Source organism: Periplaneta americana, chromosome 10, assembly GCF_040183065.1.
Source record: "Periplaneta americana isolate PAMFEO1 chromosome 10, P.americana_PAMFEO1_priV1, whole genome shotgun sequence".
Taxonomy (NCBI): Eukaryota; Metazoa; Arthropoda; class Insecta; order Blattodea; family Blattidae; genus Periplaneta; species Periplaneta americana.
In genome coordinates this window covers 15,810,489-15,822,288 of record NC_091126.1, presented here as the reverse complement: position 1 = coordinate 15,822,288, position 11,800 = coordinate 15,810,489, and the positions used below count along the sequence as shown (strand labels likewise).

The 11,800-nt window shown below is 36.2% G+C and overlaps 1 protein-coding gene across 1 annotated transcript in view; it reads left to right on the top strand.

Annotated features, from left to right (window-relative positions):
- Window positions 1-930: 930 nt before the first annotated feature.
- Window positions 931-11,800, top strand: part of LOC138707452 (epidermal growth factor receptor kinase substrate 8-like) — a 110,644-nt gene continuing 99,774 nt past the window's right edge. The window contains exon 1 of the mRNA XM_069836922.1: window positions 931-964. The gene's annotated coding sequence lies outside the window, so the exon portion shown is untranslated. The remainder of the gene's footprint in view (window positions 965-11,800) is intronic.

Here is an 11,800-nt window from a genome sequence, read left to right as displayed (position 1 = left end):
GTCACTATCGGATTCACGAATGCCATCCAAGCCACCTGTCGGACTTAGGCCCCTTACACACTTGAAGAGATCTCGCTAGCGAGAAATGTATTGCGAGAAAAAGGCGACGAGCCCTCCTCCACACACTTTGCGAGTTCTCGCTATCACAGATCACACTTCGCTATGATCATCTATGCCAGGCCTGCAGAACTATAGCTCTTGAGAGCGACTACTTTCCTCCCCTTTCTTACCCCACCCACCTTTTCTACCTGTGCGGTCACGGCGTTCTAGTTACGCTCGGCTGCATCAACATTCATTCTCGGGGCGAAAGTCGATCATCCCCAATAGAAGTGGAGTGAGGCTGACGTCATAGTTCCCCTCCTTGCGAGTTTTGCAGGCCTGATCTATGCACTGCCTTCATGCAGTGAGTATTTTTCTGATTATAGTAATCACTCGTCGGGGGAAATATTACAGGTTATGTATTTACGTATATTGTAATATTTAAATATATAACCTGTAAGCAATGGAATTTTTTTCAACAGATTTTATTGTGAAAACGTTTCAGATCTTACTTGACATGAGAGTATATATCTTCACGTAAAATATTCAAGTGTGTGTATAAAATCTGCAATGCTTGGGAAAAGTGGCATAAATCAATTTCCACAAAATTTTTTTGCTAGTTTATTGACAACTTAAGGAACATCTGCTCGCTTGGGAAAAGAGACATAAGTATTTCTCCCATTATAATAATTCATACAGAACAAAATCAAATCGACATAAACTACTGTGAAGACAGTTTTTTCCTTCTCCTGTGAAATTAACATTTTTGACTTGTGCCACTTTTACCGAGCACTACAGAAATATAACGTGTTAGCGTTTAACATGGAGATAAACATGTTTCAATTGTCTCAACTAGCAACTTGAGTTCCTACGTATCAGTACTCGTTAGCAAGTGCGACTGAACACAATCATCTGCTTGTTATTCGTAAGTGCGATTAATTGTATACACTATCCTCTTGCTCATTCGTTCCTTGAAGAACTTTGGTCCAAGTAGGCTTACATAATGTGGTGGACTTATTCTTGACCTAACAATAGACAAACATTCGGATTCACGCTTGTTGCCTGGAGTAGACACGGTACCGGGTCTTCATCATAGATAATAGGGATATCTTATGCGAAGTTTTACCGTTAGATGGCAGGAGCGTTCCATGCGGCACAACATGTTGTAGGGCTATATTACGTCATATGCTACAGTTGATTACGTTCTCCCGTTTGTTGTTTTTTTGTGGGTGTCAAAATTATATTTATAATTATTTTGTATAACCTAGTATAATTTAATATAATTCAGTATTTTCTTACATCATAATTTAATTTACCATAAATAATAGCGTAAACTTGTATAATACTTAGCGATTCCCCTTAAGAGGTGGATGAGGAAATCTGCAGTATGCAGAATATAGATACGAGTAAATTGAATATTCATGAACCTAAACGAGAACTTTGAGAATGAGGTGAACGAATAAAAAAAAAATAAATAAAATAGGAACTTTGTCGAAAGTAAATATTACCTCTTTAATCATTAGTATTGTAAGTACCGTAGGCAAAAAACAGGATATGCAGCCACCAATGTGTTTTTTTTTATAGGGAAGGGACTATCGAGATTGAATTCCTCGTATTTTTTTTCCTCTAGTTGCAGAAAGATTAAATGCAATATTTGATAAGATTATATAATATGATCGCAGTAGCTATATAGTATCACGATTATTCCTGTGTTTTGTAGGTTAAGGACAGCAGTTTTGAATACTATGTAGGATGATTTTGAAAATTTGAAGTAAAAACATGGTTTTAATAATTAATCTACAGCACATTAAACATATTATTCACGAAATGGATTTCACTATGAATTGTCCTGGATAATAAACATTTCAGTTAATCGAGAGTTTACTGCAGGCGTGAACTTCGGAGACCCCTAGAAGTACTGAATATAATCTAAGCTAACTTAGCTTGCTGTCGAGTTTGCATATGTTTTTATTAATTTACTTTTCCCTCTTCCAAAATGAAACTGTAGCCAGCAATTCCTTACTTGAAGTAGTTATTTTTGTTTAATTGCTAACACTTTCGAGGCGCAATTTCATTAGTTAAATTTTTAAGGTTCAAAGCATATATTCAAAATATTTCGGGACCTGAATGAAGACAAATGCTTTCCCTGGTTTTTACATATAGGAACACAACAAAAACTTGCCATTTTGAGTTGTTTTTAAGAGTATTTAATGTACTAATACACTACGTAAATCCTCAATGTTTATATACCGGAAAACAAATGCATACGCAAAGCGCATCCCTCAAAGTACATGTGCGCTATCTGTTAGTGCTAGTTCAGGATATCCCTATAACAGTGTCATCTATATGATAGGCCTATTTTGTCATTCTATATTTTATACATTCCGAAAAAAAAAACATTTCTTACGTTATCAGTTACACTCCTCGCTGTGTGAGATAACCATATTTTTAAGACTGCTACAGTGTCTCTGTGCTAGTTTGTTAGTGTCATAAGCAAAGCTCGGAACTTGGGGACTTGTGTCTTTGCACGTGACTAAGCGACTGGACTTCCATGTCAACAACTCCCGCTTCCAGCACGGAGGTACAGTCAGGTCTGCTATAAAAGTAGTTTCTGGCTGTATCAACTTATTGATTGTATTATGGTAGGTTGAAACACTTAATTTTACAGCATATGTATAATGAAAATAAACACGAGAAATATATCAAATTTACTGTTATGCTCTGTACATTTCATTACAGTGTATGACTACGTAAATTCGAAGATTTTCGAACCCGTAACTTCTTCGCCTGTTAGTTAAACATGATTTGAAACGAGAGAAACTTATTCCCACTTCACATGAAATGACGGTAACAAACTTAAAATACTGAATGTTTTCACTGTCACTGTTTTCTATTCGATTTTCAGTAGTTGCTAGCTATCTGAGAAAGATAAGTATTTCCCAAATTTTTCTCGAAAATAGTTTTCAATTTGTGTGTCACTACTAGGGCAGGTCCCTCTACGACTTGTTCCATGGCTGTGGACAAATTTTCCACCGATTTAAGGGACTGCAATGTCTTTCACCGTTTCCAACCTCTAGTTTATGTGTGGCACAACTTACAAAATATAAACTTGCCATTCTCAGAAAATAATGTATCTCCTCCGAAGTCCTCCACGAAATTCTCTACCTAAAATTTAAAAAATGTATTTTCAAACTTCTATAATACTCATTCGAATAACACGTATTTTCTAATTCCTCAAACAAACGTTTACCTGTAATTCTCTGAATGTCATTGGCTTCGACAAGACACAGTTTCCTCGTCCATCTTCTTGTCGTTCGATGTGACCACTTTCTTAGTGTATACGACTGTCCCTGAGCACTTTGCAGCGTGAACATTGTGTACGTTGTACCTGTAACCTTACTCATGCACACGACACACAAGTCCCCAAGTTCCGAGCTTTAGTTATAAGCCAGGGTGCCCGTGTTCAAATCCCTCTCGATCTTGAATTTTAACTTGTGTTGGGCAAGCACGTGGTCCAGGAAACAGAGGGATTTCTCCGGGTACCCGGTTTCCCTCTGACATCCCTATAATTCATCATCATCATCATCATCATCATCATCATCATCATAATCATCATCATCATCACAAGCAGAAGCAGACAAGGAAGGAGATTCTGAAGTATCGCTGTCTTTGTCTGCAGCATGTCGTCTCATGGAGTTTGTCTGTGTGGTCTTGTGCGAACTTAAATTTACAGTCTCCGATTTATTTTTTCCGCTATATGAAGCTAAGAACTACTTAAAATTAAGGAATGGTGACTTCGTGCATAGCATTTGGCTGCAACAACTTGCAGGATAAAAGAATTAAACGGCAATTCCACACGCAAGTATTCAATTCATCACTAGTGCGGGATGCATACTTTTCTGCCGGCCTCACCCAGTAGCGCTTGGAAGCCGTTCCAGTTGTGAAGCATAGAGTTCAATGACAAATAAACATGAAATTGTGTTTATAGAAGAAGAGTAATAGAGGAGGAAAGGAAGAAAGAAATGAGGAATAAAAGAAACGGGAAAACATAACAAAAATAGGAAAAATGAATACATTTTACTCCATTTATAAACCAAAGTTTTAAGTAGATTTACGTAATACAATTTTCAGAGATTTAGATGAAGTACCTATAGTATGTCCATTTCAGAACTTTCCACCTTGAATAATTTTAGATGTGCAGGGAACACAAGTCTGAGTTCAAAACCACTGATGATTTAATTTTCTGTTCCATACCTTTACCTTTTTACCTTTTACCCCTACACCCCACCCCACTTTTGAATTTCAAATTGCACTCCGTATCTTCAGACATGTCATTTTAAATGGGATGATAAACACTAACCGTTTATAAAATAATAATATAATAATAATAATAATAATAATAATAATAATAATAATAATTCGGTTCATCCGTTTCTGAGATACAGCCAGAAATATAAGAACTTACCGTTTAATTAATTAAAGTTTAGTTGATAGCAGACCTATTATGAAGATGCGAGACAAATATGTTTGCTTGGTGTGAGTGGAATTCCTGTTTTGGAATAGTCCGCGGCTTTTTGTTGGTTTGTTTATTTATACAATAGGCCTATACTTTAACATCTTAAATCATATCGCGTGTGTAGAATGTCTGGATATTTATTGGTAGGCCGTGAACTTCCCATTGTTATAAATCTGTTTCTATTGTCATTTGTTTTATGTGGCTTGTATTCATTGTAACCCCTGTAATCGTGTTATTTTTATGCATTACATAATACCAAAAATTGATTCCGTCCATCCGTTTCTGAGAAAGAGCCAGAAACGTATAATTTAATGAATAAAGATAATACGATTACAGGGGTTAAAAATGAATACAAGCCATTTAAAAGAAATGACAATAGAAATAGAATCATAACAATAGGTAGGCCTAGTTCACGGCCTACTTATAAATAGCCTACCCAAAGATCCTACACACGCGATATGACGTAAAATACAAAAGCGTGTTTAAATGAACTTAAAAAATACTCCTTATAATTCAGTGTAATGCTTGTCTTCCGATAAGTCTAATTTAGCCATTCATCGAGTGAGGTGGCTTATGCGTCCTGCAAGGAACTCGTATTCGGGAGGTCCGTGGTTCGATTCCCGGACCGACCAACCTGACTGTGGTCTTTCCGTGGTTTTCCACAGTTACTTAGACAAATGCCGGGTTGGAATTTTCGTTGCCACGGTTAATTTCCCTTCCCCTCCCGTGTAGAAAAAGAATTTAGATTTCATATCATTCATCTTCATCTCATTCAGGTCAAGACGCATGTCTTCGTCGGCTTAGGGGGAGGGGTCCTCTCCACAAACGTTCCTGGGTTCCCAGCCTTCCACAATATATCTGCCAGGATTCATTCCTTAAGAGCACTTCCAAGGGCACTTCGACATCTTGGAAGGGCCGTTCTATGCTGTTTGGTCACCTTGGCGGTATGAACTTAGGGCAGGGGGGTAGGGGGCCCCCATTGGGTCAGCGGGTGAGGGGGCCACATGCTGTCGGTGGGCTGGTACACCTCATCCTCATTCATTTCATAAATTCGGGGTGCACAGTAGGTCTCAGTATGGCCGACGTGCAAAGGGTCGTCCCTAACCCGCCCCTATCCACCGTTACCTAACCTAATCTAACCTATGTATTTTCGTCTAATGACTTACAATTGTAACAAGTACATAACGTATAGCAAGCCTACAACAACTGAACATAACAAGAAAATTAATTTTGTAACATGATGTGAAGCTCATTTGTTAATTGAATTTGCAATTAAGGAATTCTATGACTTATTTTAACGTCATATAATTTTTTATATACAAAGCAGCATTATATTCACGATAACACATTCAGATTTAATAATTTATACAGAATACTATCTATAATTGTGATCAAGAGACTACGCATTACTGTTTTTATTATGACATATTTTGGTTAGATAATTCATACTGAATATTACTGAATTTAAAACTATGGTATTACTTTGTTGACATTCGTCTTTCGCAACACTGAGATCTTGTAGGACTACTTCTTCAGGCGAATTTTTCTGTTGCACTAACTGAATTGACATTGAGTCACAGGTTCGCGGGTTCAAACATGGTTGAGAGTGATGGAATTTAAAGAACAATACATGATTTCCTAAGGGAGGCACCCGGGTATTAACTAGGGACTTCTTCGTCTTCCGTCGAATGCTCTACCACTGAACTATACTTAATATGATCAAGTTTCATATTGCATCAAGGAACAATACAACGGTCGAGAAGTCGGCGGATTATTTCTATACCAGTATGGGCGAACAGTTACTTAAAAAATAGTTATCGACACATTTTATAACTTATTTTATTTTGTTCGTGGGGTTTGCTGCACTCGACCTACAACCTCATTTCGCAAACGTCCCTACTCACAAAATAAAATGTCGTTTTTAATACTTCATACTTCCATCGTAAATAACTATTGATTCATATGCGTCAGTATGCGATGCATTGTTTTTTATACAGTGAATATAAAGAAAATTCTTCCAATTGTCCTGAATAAATTGCAGTGGCGTAGCATGAAATTTTGAGCAGGGGAAGCTAATTCAAGTTGTCTTTCATGCAATATGAGAAAACGTATTACAAAAATATAGCCAAAATAAATAGTAGTCAATGTCAAGTCAGCAGTCGAAGATTGGTTGGAACCTCGTAAGTAACACCAATAAGGCATGACCTCAAATGGTACGTAGTAAAATATGATTTCACGGTTTACACATATCTCTAACAAATAGACACGTATACGTATAACATTAGCTCACTCCCTGTCATACTTAGAGGAATCACAATATTAACGGTCAATAGATACAGTATTAGTATCATTACGTATGTATGCATCTGTCTTTTGGTTGTTCCTTCATTAACAGCAAGGGAGTCGGTCATTTGTTTTTTAGATCACACTTTTGTTCTTAAGTCAGTCTTGATAATAGAATTGTCCTAAAAATTCAAGTAAATTAGTGTCGGGAACTGTTATTTCACTCATTATTTATTATATCAGCCACACTGCACACTAACACTTCAACTAGACACAACTGACGAAAAGGGATAACTCGGAAACTACTTATTTTCAATGTTAAAGCTAGCTTCTTGCGAGCCTTGCGACCAGGGGCGTATTTTGCGGGCTACCGGGGCTACTGGCGGTAGCCCGAGGAAATTACAAAAGAAAAAGTTTATAATATAACATAATGTAATAATTTTGTATTATTAGTTTTACCATAGCAATTAAAATTAAAGCAATTGTTAGATATATTTTGTGTAATAATAGGGTCAGCGGTATCCCAAACCCTTTAACCAGTATACGCCCCTGCTTGCGACCAGGATAGTTTAGTTAGAAAGGGATGGAATATCTGCGGGGTGGGTTACACAGAAGAATGAGTGTGAGAAACCAGTTTGCTTGGAAGCTGGTGTGTGCAGGCTTCTAGTTTACTGATGCATCACAAATCATCCTGAGCTGCCGCATCACAATATTTAACGCGTAATCATAAATTCTATTAAAATTAATAAATAATTTTGTCCATAGACTGCAGGTTTATTATGAAATTATTATTCATTGGGGAAGCTGAGCTTTTTAGCTTACATTGACGCTACGCCACTGATAAATTGTTAATGAGAAAGTATGAATTAGACCTATTAACTGCGGATATTTGTTCACTGTCTTTTTTTTGTACTGAGGAGGGACCCGAAGGCTTACATTGCAGCCTGAGGCTTATTGTGCTTACCACTCCTATTCTGTGAATGATTGGGTAGCCGAACGGCCACGCTCTTGTACAAGTACAGCACGCCATACCTTGAACTAACCCGGGCCATGGTATGGATGATGATGATGATGATGATGATGATATATGAATTAATGGTGTTCAAATGAGTCCGAGGTCCAACTCCGAAAGTTACCCATCAATTCTGCTTCAGTTAGGGAAAACTCCGGGAAAAAACCCAACCATGTAACTTGTCCCAACTGGTATTTGAAACCGAGCCCGCTTGTTTCACGTTCAGACGTGCTAACCGTTACTTCACAGCGTTGGACTTTGTTCACTATTAGGGCAATTTTTTTTTCAATACCGGTACGTTTAGAAAATTCATACGTTTTTTCGTAGATTAAGAGGGATGGAAACCTCACGGTTGTGAGGTTATGAGTCGTGAAACTACTGAAATCTTCTCTCAATGACCTTTCTTACTTACTTTATTTATTTATTTAATCCACTCAACAATGTAATTACAGAGTAGATAAAATGAAAATAACAGTAGTAATACAGTACATAATAATGGTATTAAATTTAAACAGTTACAATCCAATACTAAACAAAAGATATTAAGCAAATATTACATGTAAATCTCGGTTAACAAAAACAAAAGTATTTACAGTATGAAGAAAACATGAAATGCAAATAACTAGTCACAGATTAGTAACAATAATACAACAACTGATGAGGGGCTAGACCTACGTTAAGTCAGAATTAGGAGCGAGTTCGTAATGATAATTGATATGAAATAATTTAAGAAGGAAGACCAAATATACAATATGCAAACCAGTTAAGACCTATTTATTAGTAAAATACTTATTTAGTGTTTTGAATGCTACCGGTATTTATATCTCTCAAGAGTGTGGTTCTATCCTGAAAGATGTCAATATTGCTCAGTTTATTATAGAAGGAACAGATTCTAAGAAGTGTGGAGTACTTATAATAACATGTCCTAGCATAGTTTAAATTAAATGTTTTACTGGTCCTACAGTTCTCTCTTGGTACATGTATTGCTATCCTGGACAGTAGATGACTATTTACAGAACTTGTTAATAAATTATGGAGGCATTTTATATCAATATTATTTCTTCTGTGTTGCAAACTTTCAAAATTAAAGAGAGACAAAAGAGATGAGTACGAGATACTACTTTCATTATTCCAGGAGGGATAGTAACCAAATGATTTAAGAAACAAAAATCTGATGAATCTTTTTTGAACACTCTCAATTTTGTAAATGTATTTAATTTGATAGGGGTTCCATACAGTACTGCAATATTCAAGTTTTGATCTAACTAATGAAAAAAAAATAGAATTTTTAAACTATCTGGAGAGGAGAATTTTGTGATATGTCTTTAGATAAATCCTAGAAGTTTAAGCGACTGAGACACAAGTTCAAGTATATGGATGGAAAAATCCATATTATAAGTGAATACTATGCCTAAATCTTTTACCTTGTCAGTCATTTCCAGGAATTCCCCACCCATTGAGTATCTGTAAGTAAAATAAGCTTTTTTCCTAGTATATATATATATATATATATATATATATATATATATATATATATATATCTCATATGACATTTATTTAAGTTGAAATACAGTTTATTCTTCAGTGACCACTTGTATAACTCATTTAGATCTCTCTGAAGCAAGTGACAGTCATTAGCTGTAGGACAAGATTTAATAATTTTGACATCATCAGCATACATTAAACATAGTGAGTTTGATATCGAGTTCGGTAGGTCATTTATAAATAATAAAAATAAAAGTGGACCCAGATTTGATCCTTGAGGGACCCCCGATGTCGCTGTAAATTCTTCAGATCGACATTTGTTGAAGACAACGAACTGTTTGCGGTTTAATAGGTAACTTCTAAATAGATTTATAAGAGAATTACTAATCCCGTATTTGGCAAGCTTCTTTAACAATATATAGTGATCAATAGTATCAAACTAGTGTTTTATTCTTTAGGCTTTATCTTCCTAAAGGCACGCCTTCATTTCACCTTTCAAATGAAGGAAGACTCGAATTATGAGTGTGATACGAACTAATTAAACATGTATTACGTTGCTTTGCTCTTTATAAAATATTTACTTCGGAATATGTGTGATAAGAACTTTCTTGTGTTAAATTTTAACGTACCTTGTTAACATGTTTCGACCTATTTTCGGTCATCTTCGGAACTGGTCGTTGTTGGTCTTGGTCCGAAGATGACCGAAAATAGGTCGAAACATGTTAACAAGGTATGTTAAAATTTAACACAAGAAAGTTCTTATCATACATATTCCGAAGTGATACAGTGTTAAAAGTTGTGTAATCAAGATGTAAAATATTTACATTTTACTCTATAAATAGACTGGTTATGAAGTGATATTTCATGAATTTATATCCTGATATTCATTTTCTGTTCTCAAAATTGCTTCCAAAAGCGCTCGTAGTTCGCGTCGGTTACTATACATGCAAAATGGACGGAGCGTGCCTGTCACCCCCACTTCTTGACGAGCTTCGGCAAGCTGCCAACTTCCTGCGTGTGAGGGAACTACGCAACTTACGAATGTATTTCACGTGCACTCGTCGATTCGTGAAGGTGGTTGTTGTAGATTGTATTAGGTTGTCTATCTATACTGAAGTTTGTCCGTGTATAAAAGAGAAAAAGCTAGTGGAAATTAAATCCGCCGCAATCTTTACCCATCATTAATTCCAAACCTACCTACCAAGGTCATATCTGTGGCCTTCTCGCGTCCAGTTCCACAATAGCGGTCAGAGTTACTCTGTGAAAGTATGTGTGTATACCGTTTTAATAGGACGGTATAGTCTCGGAACAAAACTAACGTTAAAATGTCTGTTCTTATTTCATGTGAGTTCGGGTAACCTACTTATAGCACTTACGTTGGAACCAACTCAATTCAAATATTTCCTGAATTCTAAGATCGCCTGTAACATATGTCTTCGACAGAAAACATTCCTGGATTAGAGTGTAAATTTAAATAAATGCCTTATAATAATGTTTAAATTAAACTTTGGAACGTACTGTTACTTTCTCGATGTCATACGAGAAGATAGTCTCGTATGTCCGGAAACCAGTCTCCTGCGGAATGAACTTCACTTTGTCAGAATGCTACGTCGCGTCGGTGAGATGAAAGGTTTTATGGTATGGGCGTTCTGAAATAACTTTACCTACAACTATATAGATGGCATCCAAATATTCTTAGTTGCGTAACGGGAAATTCGCCTTCCCTGTGCACTCATGTTTCGAGACATCATCATCATCATCATCATCATCATCATCATCATCAAAATATGTTGAAGGGCTATTCATTTCTGTTTCTCAGAGCTCAAATTTTGCTTTTCCGTCCATTTTTTTACATTTATTTATTTATTTATTTCTGTAGATCAAGTATAATTGATATAGGACATGTGAAGTACAATATTAATTTACAATTTGACCCTGAAATTTTCAAAAGTTACTATAACTATTGTAGTTGAGTGTATGTAACACATAAGGACCAATGGTGTGTCTTAAAAATAAGAGGGAGGCCCTCCGAAGTTGTCTTTTGAGGCCTCTTAACGTATTTTTTTTAATTTGTCACCAGGATCGAACCAGGGACCTTTAGATCTTCAGTAGTACCGGTATTTGATTTATTTCTACCGGGATCTTTTTCTTGTATTCAAATTCGACAACTGAACACTAGTTTGCATATATAAGGAAGAAGCGACAATGTTTATGACGTACCTTCGATGACTCCGCAACCACGCCAAGGCATGTAGGGTGAGCTTTCTTAGAATGACCCTGAAATTTTCAAAAGTTACTATAACTATTTTTTTTTTATTTGTCACTTTTTCTTGTATTCAAATTCGAAAACTGAACACTAGTTTTCATATATAAAGAAAAAGCGACATGGATACGTTAAGAGACCTCAAAAGACAACTTCGGAGGGCCTCCCTCTTATTTTTAAGACACACCATTGGTCCTTAGGT